An 11,533-nucleotide genomic window follows, 5' to 3' on the forward strand; every position below is an offset into this window, starting at 1 on the left:
GCTAGCTCCTTTCCTTGAGTAAAATTATTGAAAAGGTTAGTCACAATGTTAGAGAAGCCGGTTCTTCCCAAAAGGATGGGCTGTTTTTTGTTTGTTTGTTTTTTTAAACCACCCTGGTACTGCATCCCAAATAAAAAGGAATACGGAGACAGAAAAGCTGGGATGGGAGGTTCCCACTCCTTCCTTGTGTAACTAAGAGTAAGTATGTGATTTTCCCCAGGCCTCAGTCTTCTCTGCTATGAATCAGGTACCCAGATTATGACAGCCAACACTTACTCTGCTTCCTTTGTGCACAATCTCCCTTTATCCCACAGCGACCATATGTGGTAGGATCTCTTACCACATTCTTACATAAGGAAACTGAGTTACAGTATGGTTGCTTGAGTTGAGATCTGGATCAGTAAGTAGCTCCCTACTTACAGGGAGTGAGTATCAAGTAAGAGGGTCTATCATGGCGCAGAGTGAACTCTACAGTGTGATTAGGAACGAAGTCCTGGCCATGCCAGGCTACACTCCATACTCTCAAGGACAGAACTGTCTCGCCCAACTTCTCAGTGGTTGAAATACAGCTTACACATACTAGTCCCTTATGTTAAATTTATGTATTATTCTTCCAATGGATATTTACACTATGAATATTTTAAGCAAAGGAGAACAAGACCAAAACAAAACAAAACAAACTGATGGTTTCATTTCAGGTGTATAGGGCAGGAGGTGACGGGGGGAGGTGTTTTAGAGGAAGAACCTGCCTCGGTTCCTGAAATCACTTTATTAAAGTAGTGATTTTACTGCGCAAGAATGAACCCATTGTAGTTTTGTCAATAGTTTAAGAACAAACACAAGAGTCCATGGAAGCATATCACTCTAGTGATATACCCTCTCCAAAGGGAATATTCTTGGACGAAATGTTCAAAGTTGAGAGCTTGCTACCACTATGGATTTGCTACCTGAAATTTTTTCCAGGCTAAACAATATCTTGGAATTTAACTTCCTCATTTAAATTAACTTTCTTAATTTTATCGAAGATACTAAGAAGGTACACAGTTATTAATTCATTCAAAACTCATGTAATGACAATTGTTATGGACGTACCTGACATGGTGCTTAGCACTAGGAATTTAAAAATTAGATGAGGCAATTCTTGGAAATTCCTCTTTAAAAGTCTAACCCTGTTTTGAAATGTGTAGTCAAAATGGTATTTTAAGGCTGGCCATCTCTTTAAAATGTGGTTAACCCTCTGAATTACAGCATGTTCTTGGTTAACTTATATTGTATATTCAGCAAATAGCATTGCTCTAAGCAACATAATTCTCAAGTCACTGGCCTCTCTGAAGATTTGGCATCGTACTACATAATATCCTGGAGAATACTAGGACTGTTTTTGCCAATGCTAATATCACTTGATAGCAAATCCAAAGCCAGCTCTCCGTCTTCCAAAATAGTGGCAATTAGAATTGCACAGATCACTGAATTCTAAATGGAATCCAAAAGTCTCATAATGGTCAAAAATCTAAACATTTTTTCCTGCCCCACTGCCCCTTAAATCCCCAGTCTCGGTGGCTGATGTAAGTTACACATCCCACTTCGCCTTCTGTTGGGAAAGACTCCCAGGTCCTCATAAAGCCGGGAAGGGAAAGGAGCAAAATGTGAAGCTCCCAGCTGAATCCCCAGATAATGAAAAGCCAACTGTCTTTATAAACACTCAAAATTCTCACTCAATCATCATTAGGCCAAATGTCAGCTACACTCAGATTTAGGGGTGCAAAAAAAAAAAAGAATGAGTTTAAGCATAATTTCTGCTCCAAAAGTCATCACTTCCCTATACAATTACCAACATTTAGTGTACAGTCCCAAATTATTTTGGCTAAAACATAATCATTTATAAGCCAAACATGAACAACAACTGGAAAGAATTAAATAAAACCAAGGAAGGAGGAAGATTCGCTCCAGGGCTGACAATTTATGTGGCAGGTTTCATCCAGATACGAAATCCAAGACAACCTATTAGCAGCTAGTTAAGTTCACTGAAAACATCACACACACAAATGTGTTCAGATTTTACAGATCGACTTTGTGTTCTGTTAACAATCATAGAAACTACTTCTAAAGGGTAAAGTATAAAGTACATTTTGTCTATAAATACAGGTTCATACTCCAATTTAGGCTGTTGCCAACAATAGGAAAAAATATTCCAAGGGGGGAAAAATCTACCAAAAGACTAGTCTAGTGCATAAATTATTAGTTTTTTCTAGATCAAGGAGTTTTTAAATAACTAGCACACGAGGCACACATAGATGTGAACATCCATTATCAGGATATTTTTAGTTCAAATGCTTAATATAATCATGGGTTCTCAAGAGTCAAGAGACATCCTTCTTTTTTGCAGAAATGTCTCACACACATTAGCAAGTCTCAACAATTATCTGCTTATCTCCCTATGAATTACCAAGAGAGTCATCACTGTGGGAAACATTCATTTGGGGAAACAGTGTGTTTATATTACAGGTGAGAGTCCCTACTTATTTTATATGAACTTCAGTTTGATAGTTACACCCCCGGCACCAATGATATGCTTTGTCTCCAGTGTATGTTTGGTATTAAGGAATGCAGCTGAGGTGACCACTAACAGAAGAGTTCCCTAAATAATTCTTAATGGATTCCTATTGCAAGCTAACAATGCAGTCCTTCTGGTACCCATTCATCAACCTTCCTTCCATTCAACAATGAATTTCTAGGAAGCAAAGAGATAGCTACAGTATATTCCTAATCACATACCCAAGAGAAATAAAAACATGCCCACACAAAAACTTGTATGTGAATGTTCACAGCAGCATGACTCATATTAGCCAAAGCATGAAAACAACCCAAATGTCCATCAACTGATTAATGAATAAATAGAATATGGTATAACCATACAATGGAGTCTCATTCAGCCATAAAACGGAATGAAGTACTAATACGTGATACAACATGGATGAACCTTGAAAATATATAGCTAAGGGAAGAGAGCCAGACACGCATAAAAATCACATATTGTGTGATTCCATTTATGTGAAACATCCAGAATAGGCAAATCCATACAGACAGAAAGTAGATTAGTGGTTGCCAAGGGTTAGGGGAAGAGAAGAATGGGGAGTGACTGCTAATGGGTATAAGGTTTCTTTTGGAATGCTGAAAATGTTCTGAAATGAAACAGCGGTGATGATTGCAGAACTCTGTGAATGCACCAAAAGCCAATGAATTGTATACTTTAAAAGTGTGAATTCTATCTCAATAAATACGTTCTTTAAAAACCTCAAATTGTACACCTAGAAATTTGTGTTTTATTGAAATTTAATAAAGATTTTTTTTAAAAAAAGATACTTCCAAAAAGCCTTAGATGGTATCCGTACCCCAAACACAAAAGACGTTCAATAGGCGCTAAGCCAATAAAGTAATTTCTGTATTCTACATGCCCTCTTCCCTTAAAAAGTTATATATAATTTCACAGGAATAGGACTAAATTTCCAAAGTGGAATTTCCAGCCTCTCTATCCTACACACAGAAACGTTTGAATATCAAATTATGATATTTCCTTTCATATTTTTGTATCTATCTTTCCATTTTTTAATGTGTCATCTTTGCATTATATCTAAACAATTCCACAACCCTAAGTTTTCTTACATGCATTTATGGTCTTTTTTGATAATTTACTTTACTTATATGGTTTCAAAGCAGAAAATACACTTATGGCATAAGAAGGAGGACCACAGCAAATGGACTTATATAACTGTGGTGCTTGTAGAACAATCCAGGCCTTTCTCTAAGAGGTCCTGATTCAATCAGCCTGGACTGACAACTGAAAGTCCACCTTTTTCAGAAGCACCCTTACTGAGTCTTGCTAAGAATGATCTCTGATAAACACGGTTTTAGTGTTAGGTATCTAGGGTTCTTATGAACCTTATAAGAAAAAGAACTTTCCTTATAAGAAAAAGAACTTGGACTAACTCACCACAACTCCTCCCAGTTCCAAATGCTTTGGCTCTTTATTGGAAGTCTAAGGAAAGTAAGCAGGAAATTCGTTACTATTCTCTGCTACCCCCTGCTGACGTGTTCTGGTACTGCAAATGTATAAACTGGCCCTGGAAATACTGTCCTCTATTTTTAAGGGCTGGATTCAAGTACATAGAAAATACAACAAAATAGTTTAAAAACACAAAACCAAGCTACATTTGATGAAAAAGAAAAAGAAATATCTTACAATTTTTTGTGTCAATTATACCTCAATCAAGCTAATTGTTTATGTTAATACCACTAGTCTGTCTCCTTTGTTAATTATACAAGAGCTTCTGGATGTGTTTCTATAAAACTGATTTTGGAACACAAAAATAGATTTTGAGACTTTTAGTGGAAAAATCTGCACACTGAAGTATACAATCTGTGTAGATTTGGGACCTACTAACTGGAATAACTTTCTACCATAATAAAAGTTCCAGAATGGAATGATCTGTGCTTTAGGAAAAAGCAAACCCCTGATAGAGAAAATGTTCTAGGCCAAACATATGTAATTCATCTTGACTGGGTGAGATTTCTAAGATTCCTCTCAATGATCGGGATGGCTTCTCTCTCATCTGATAGACCACCAGGGAGCTCATGAATCTGGGTCCTGTGAGGCTTCTGGATTTAGTTTATAGATAGAGTCTGCTCTCCAAGCCTAGAACTACACTCCAGAGGGAGACAATATGGGCTGACAGCCAGTCATAACAAACTGAAGCTCGCTGCCTAGATGTTCAGGCAAAACCCAGAAGGATCCACAGCAGAGAGCAGTTGGGTGTGACAGGATGTGTGGGAGGAAGGCAAGCATGGGTTAATCTGGAAGCTTTCTCATGATTACTTCACCCTCCTCGAAACTGTGAAGCTTGACCTGCCAACCACTCCCTCCTTCAAATTCTTCTTCAGCTCACCTGCTCAGAGTTCTTCCTCCACCTTCTAAACCTTGCTCATTCCAGTATAAACTCCAAGCAGGTTATCCTACATTGACAACTCTGGTCCTTCCCTGGGATGTCCCTTCATGGCTCCCAGTTGAGCATTTCCTCTTGAGCACCCTTATATCACCACAAAGCCAGGTGTAAAATCGACCTCACCCTCTCACCAAAGACTGAACTGCCATACCTCACTTTGCTACTGAAATCACAATACCAACATCCTCCCAGATGACCGGACGCAAAACATCAGAATGCACCTTCCTTGTCACTCCAAGTCCACATACTTCTGTGCACCAAGGTCTAGCCTTCTCTTCTGACAGAGGTAAAGCTTCAGTACCTCCTACTCTGCCTTAATCTCCTCCATATCTACTCTACTTCGATGCCTGCCCATTGCTCCTTAAAGATCAAAAAAGCTTTTGTCACAAAAAACCACTGCTCAAAATCTTCCAAAGGTCCGTTTGGTCTGTTGAGGAAGGTCTTCCTACCTGCCCTCAAGCCCTTCTTCCTTGGATCCTCACACATAAACCCCAGATTCTGCCTAAACACAAGAAGTCAATGTCCTCCAGTACCTTCATCCATCTTAACAACTCAAATGTCTTCCCCAAATACTACTGCTCCACAAAGATTCCTTCTCCCTCACATCTTTGTGACACTGATTTTGAGCCACTAATTCAGGAGCTGGGCCATTCTGCCTTATGTCACCATAATTTAGTCATCTTCTCTTCTGCACTAGACAGAAACTTTATTGAAGTCAGGAACCTCCATCAAGGTTCTACACATCTTCTCCCTCCCTCCCTGCTCAGTAACATGCACAAGTACTTGCAAGTAATAAGAAATCATTAACTTCTAAAGGCAAAAGGCTGAAAGAAAAGAGAAACTGCTGCTTGAGGCATTACAGAAAAGGAAGAACACAGCTCAGGAAAAACACTTTGACTTTCTGAAAACAAACAAACATACGTGTGATGAGACAGGGCAAGACCAGGTTACCGCCTACCATCCACAGAAGGCAGCCATGGAAAGTAGGAGAAGCTGGGCAAGCAAACCATCCTCGCTGCCTCTCAGGCCACAATTCAGAAACAAGAGTCCCAGATCAGACAAAAGGTACCTGTGATGTGGAAAAACACTCTCAGTGCTTCTGGCAGTACCTGAGAAACCTAACCAGTGTCTTGAGGGGAAAGAGAGAAGCCAAAACCCAGCGTCAGTGAACATTTTCCTCCCCTAACAGAGGAGGGCAGTGACTCTTCCTCCTGGAACAGAGAACGGAGTCAGAAGATGGACAAGCTAGAAGAAAAGGAAAACAGATTCAGGAAAGGTAGGGAGGGCGACTGGCAGTGCCACATGAAAGAATTATCACCCCCGTCGGAAGCAGAGCCAGATGGCAGCCACGGACAATGGGGACCCACACAGGGAATATGAAATTTTGATGAATTCCTTAATGACCACACAATAAAATTCTATATTCCACAAACAGGCTAATAATAGAATAAACGTCAGTACTACACAAAAAGACTTAAAATTGCCTTCATTATTTACTCAGCTGTATTGGTACATTTTTCAAAATGTGGTTGTTTAATAAGTGCTTTTGTTGATACGAAGAATCACTGTGTACGTCATGAAAACATTACTTTTTTTTTAATTTTTTTTTTTTAAGATTTTATTTATTTATTTGCGAGAGAGACAATGAGAGACAGAGAGCATGAGAGGGAGGAAGGTCAGAGGGAGAAGCAGACTCCCCGCCGAGCAGGGAGCCCGACGCGGGACTCGATCCCGGGACTCCAGGATCATGACCTGAGCCGAAGGCAGTGGCTTAACCAACTGAGCCACCCAGGTGCCCCTAACATTACTTTTTTGAACCTAAGCTGATACTCCAGGCCACTGGATTAACTGTATGACCACAAAGGGCTAGGTAATTCAGCTACCCACACACTTGACCCAAAATGAAAGCTCTGGTCATGAATGAGGGAGAACCATACACACCACTCCCCAGTGTCTCAACGTGAGACATCAAGCAAAGTTACAGCTTCTATAACCCTTAGAAGGAGCAGACCAGATTTCACAAGAGTGTGCACAGTGCCTTATTAAAGCTAGCTTGACTAGGAGAAATGCTCGGGAACTACTTCGCATTGCCTACTTCGATGCCGTTTCGTCATCTAATCAAAGTCTAAAGTCAAACTAAGACTGAAGGTCACCAGTGCTATCTGCCTTCTATAAAAGCCTGACAAAAAGGAGTTAGATCTCCTGGAGAGAGGTTATTCTCCAGGAAGACATCACTTGAAAAGGCATCTGATACCTGGTATGAAGTGAAGCTCCGGGTTGAAAGAGCTGAAGTTGGGTAACCAGAGGGAACATGAGTAGTTATCTGCAAGCATGCAGGATCCTAAAGCAACTAGGAAAGAATTAGGGGATCATAGAACTCCTGCAGGTCATGGGTAAATAACCTCTTAAATAAGAGACACTGAGTGGACTAATAGCCCCGAAACTGGCTGGTGTCTGTTGGCTAATGACCACAGAACAAGGGTCCAGGAGGTCCACAGCTAGTGCGGACAAAGCATACCCGAACAGACTGTCGACAGCTGGGTCTTCCCAGGTAGATGTGAGAGGATCAGAGAGCCAGTTTGAAGGCAGTGTCTATTAGATTACGCAACTATGCTAAGCAGGCAAGGGAAGGAAAGACAGGAGGCTGGTAAGAAGGAAGAAAGTGAAGAGGTTCTGACTAAGCAGGTTTGGCTGAAGCTGCAAGGTAAGATGCTGAGCAGGCTGCAGTGTGAGATGCTGGGATTTAACAGTGCAAAAGTGAAGCCCTCCCACGAAATAACGACATCCAGGATTAGGATGTCAAAGAAAGAGGCTGGAGTAGCAGTGGAAGTCATGGTTTCGAAGGTGAGAGGACTTGACGGGCCCTCCGACTCTACACTGTAATCCCCCAGATGATGGCAGGGTTAGGGTGGAAGGAAAACAGTGAGGCAGGTGCGCAAGCCCGCATTGAATAAAGAGGAACAACAGAGAGGTCAGCATAGGACTGAGGAGGAGGGTGCTGGATAGGTAAGCCCCATGGTATAAGGTGTAGATATTTCTATGTAAACTTTCCAGTTTGTCTGGAAGTGGCCACTGCCTCCCGCCCAGAGGTATGCAGGGGGTGGGAATGAGCAAACTCCACTGGGAAAGGCTACAGGAGAAAAAGAGGACTAGGTTTCTCATATGGCAAAGACGCAAAGGGAAGGCTTAGGAAGGGGTAGAAGCTGAAACCACAGAAGAGTTCCAGAGGGCAGAGTGGAAAGATCTGAGAGGAAATACGGGCACCAGGCCAGGAGGCCACGTTTTGAGCATTATGACCAAAACTCCTCCATCTTGGGTAGTTACAAAGGCTGAAAGGAAGGACACAGAGGTCAGCTGGGGGCAAAGATGACCTCTACATGATATTAAACATTTCCATTACATTTAACAGGAAGTCAGGCCAAGACCGAACGAATCATGCATTTTTTCTTATGATAAACCATTCTACATTTTGAAACTAAACTGAACAAATATCCTCTACCCAACACACACCCAGGAGATTGATGGGATGAATAATACTTCAAACATTAGGTCATTAATCTAGAAACAGTGAGATATTTTGGCTATATTCACATTACCTGAAGCAAAACTAATTTTTTAAAGCTTTCTGAAAACATTCTTCTTAGTCACAGTTTGGCTTAGAAAAATCTTCCAGTTTTGGGGCACCTGGGTGGCTCAATCGGTTAAACGTCTGCCTTCAGCTCAGGTCATGAACCCAGGGTCCTGGGATCGATTCCAGCATCAGGTTCCCTGCTCAGTGAGGAGTCTGCTTCTCCCTCTCCCTCTGCCCCTCCACCTGGCTCAGGTCGTGCTCTCTCTAATAAATAAAATCTTTAAAAGAAAAAGAAAAACCTTCCAGTTTTGCTTAAAGAGTATACTTCAAATGGACTTACCAAAATTTTTCATTTACTAAAATTAAACCTCCATTTTTAACTGTAATATAAATACTTACAAATACAACATATAAATGATCACTTATATATTCTATGAAAACTCCTATGAAGTATTACCAGAAAAAGTAATTATTATTCAGTCATTAGAAACAATTGTTTAGCCATCCATTCAACAAAATCAATGTAATTTACGTGCATTTTCTTAGTGCTGTGTTAAAGCAATATAGGAGACAAAATAACTTATAAACCTAATTTTATGGAAAAATACACATTAAACAAGGGATAGACAAACTAGAGCCTCGGAGCCAAACCCAGACCTGCCATTCTGTTTTTATAAAGTTTTACTGAAACACAGATTCCAATTGATTGCAATGAGATTTGTCATTATAATGGGCAGAGAGAATGGAGTAGTCCTACCAGAGACATTTGGCCCATCAAGCCTAAAATATTTACTATCTGGCCCCTTGCAGAAAAAGTTTGCTGACTATTGTTATTGACAAATTATCAAGGTTTTTCATTTATTCATTCAAACACATTAGTGCCAAATGCTGGGAAATATACAAATGTACATAAAACACAGCATGCCCCCCAGGATCTTTCAAATACAGGCCAAAATAAACAATAAAACATGGGCTTGGGCTATGGGTGACAGTTCCAGAGGGCCTGCCAAGAGGCCCTGTGCAGGCAGAGTGAGCCAGGGAAGACCCCAGGCAGGCCCACACTTTCCTCAGAAAGGGCAACTCAGCAACTTCCCAGGTCTTTGGTCGGAAAGGGTTTCTCTGTCCCAACCCAACCAAAGTGGTAAGGGTAAGGATGCCCCCCACTGGGAAAATGGACATGTTTACAATCGTTGTATTCTGAGAAACACCTACAGCTCAAGGAAATGTCAACAGGCTAGAAATCCTATCTGGGACCTGAGCATTTTGTCCTGTTCCTGGAGGAAATTCTTCCCACAGTGGGACCGAAGGGGAGCTCAGCCCTGGAGTCACAGACTTCTGGGTATACAGCCAGGCAGGGAAAGTGTACCTTTCTAAAGCTATCCTCTTGAAGACTTAACTTTAAGAGAAGATGTGGAATGGGCTGCTTCCTCTTGGCCTAAGTGAAGTGATGTTGCGCTGAACTCTGAAGATGAAGCCTGAACTCACAGGAAGAGAAAGATTGATTAATTAGAAGAACAAATCTCAGATTTCTTTACAGACAGACCAAAAACTGAAACAGAGGGAAATGTAAATGCATACAAAGCATGCCCTTCTGGAATTTCCTTAAATATGTAGAATCGATTTCAAGAACTGCCTAAAAAAACATTCCAAATGTAAAACCCCAACCTCAAGATCGGGCGTGGGGGGTGGGGCACAGAAAAGCCAAGTTGAAGACTGAAGGGGAATCTCATAGGGAACAACCTTGAAGCCAGTGGAAGAAACATATTCAATATTTTGGAGTCAGTGATAGGTTTGAAGACAAAGAAAAAAAAAATTGATAAGCCAGGCCCTCAAGAGCATGACCAGGCTGTGGACAAGTAGAACATGGAAAAGACTGAGGAACTCAGCAACCAGCTAGTTACCAGAGAGCTTGGTGTAGAAACTCAGAGCTGTCACTAGCTCTGACAAGCTAAAAGGGATGCTGAAAATTCACAGGCTGTTTGAGAAGAGAATAAATGTCTATGGGGATTTGAAGCAAAGAATAGATAGGAAACCAAAACAATATGGGGTAGTGGTATTCTTCAATCCATCTGTGAACTCCAGGTGCTTGATTTACTGAAAAGATTTTCCTGCTTGGGTTAAGTGTGTCAGGAAATTGACAGATGTAGAAAAAAAAAATAAGCATAAAATTTGGGAGCTAATTATGGAAACTTTTCCATCCTTCTCTAAGGAGTTTATCCTAGTGAAATGAATGAAATGGAGCTTTCTGCTATTTGCACAAGAAATCTAAGCATACACTAGGATTTTTAACACTTACATAGACCTACAGTATAAAAATCCATTTCAGTTTTCATCCATTTGGTATAGCACAGCCCATTAGTTTCCAATACTTTAATTCAGCCTAACGGTACTAACCTGGAATTTTGTTTTTAAGATTGCTATTTGTTTTGTGATGAACTGCCAAGAGGGTCTCAACTGATACTGTTTTTACAAATGCCATAATTATTCTATTGTTACAAAAGTCACTATTAAATCTTTATTGGGAGGCAGTGGAGTTAATATTTCACAGTCACATGGTAAAAGCAATTAAGTTTTACATTCCTTCGAATATATTACAATAAAAAAGGAGAAAAGAAAATATAGTAAGTGCCACAGAGAGGTATGTACTGAAAGCTGGGGAATAACTCTGCTTGGGGAGAAAAGAAAAAGTCTGAGAGAAAAAAATGACATTTTGTTGGAGTTAGGCAGGTAAAGAAAAGGGAGAATGAGTATAAAACCAGTACAAAGCTGTCTTCACTCAGGAGGCAATGCTCTTTCCCACAATTTTCAGTGGTTCTCTGAAACACGGAGTTCAACAAATATTTGTTAAATGAATACTGCCCTCTGGTGGCCGAGAAGCACTGTCCCCCCACTAGGGCTTTCTCCCAAATTACTCAAACTGTTCTAGAATTTTCCCAAGTCCTTTTTTTTTTTTTTTTTTTTA

The sequence above is a fragment of the Mirounga angustirostris genome, unplaced genomic scaffold (genome assembly GCF_029215605.1).
Source record: "Mirounga angustirostris isolate CCGP_5_RB_7025 unplaced genomic scaffold, mMirAng1.0.hap1 SCAF_3, whole genome shotgun sequence".
Taxonomy (NCBI): Eukaryota; Metazoa; Chordata; class Mammalia; order Carnivora; family Phocidae; genus Mirounga; species Mirounga angustirostris.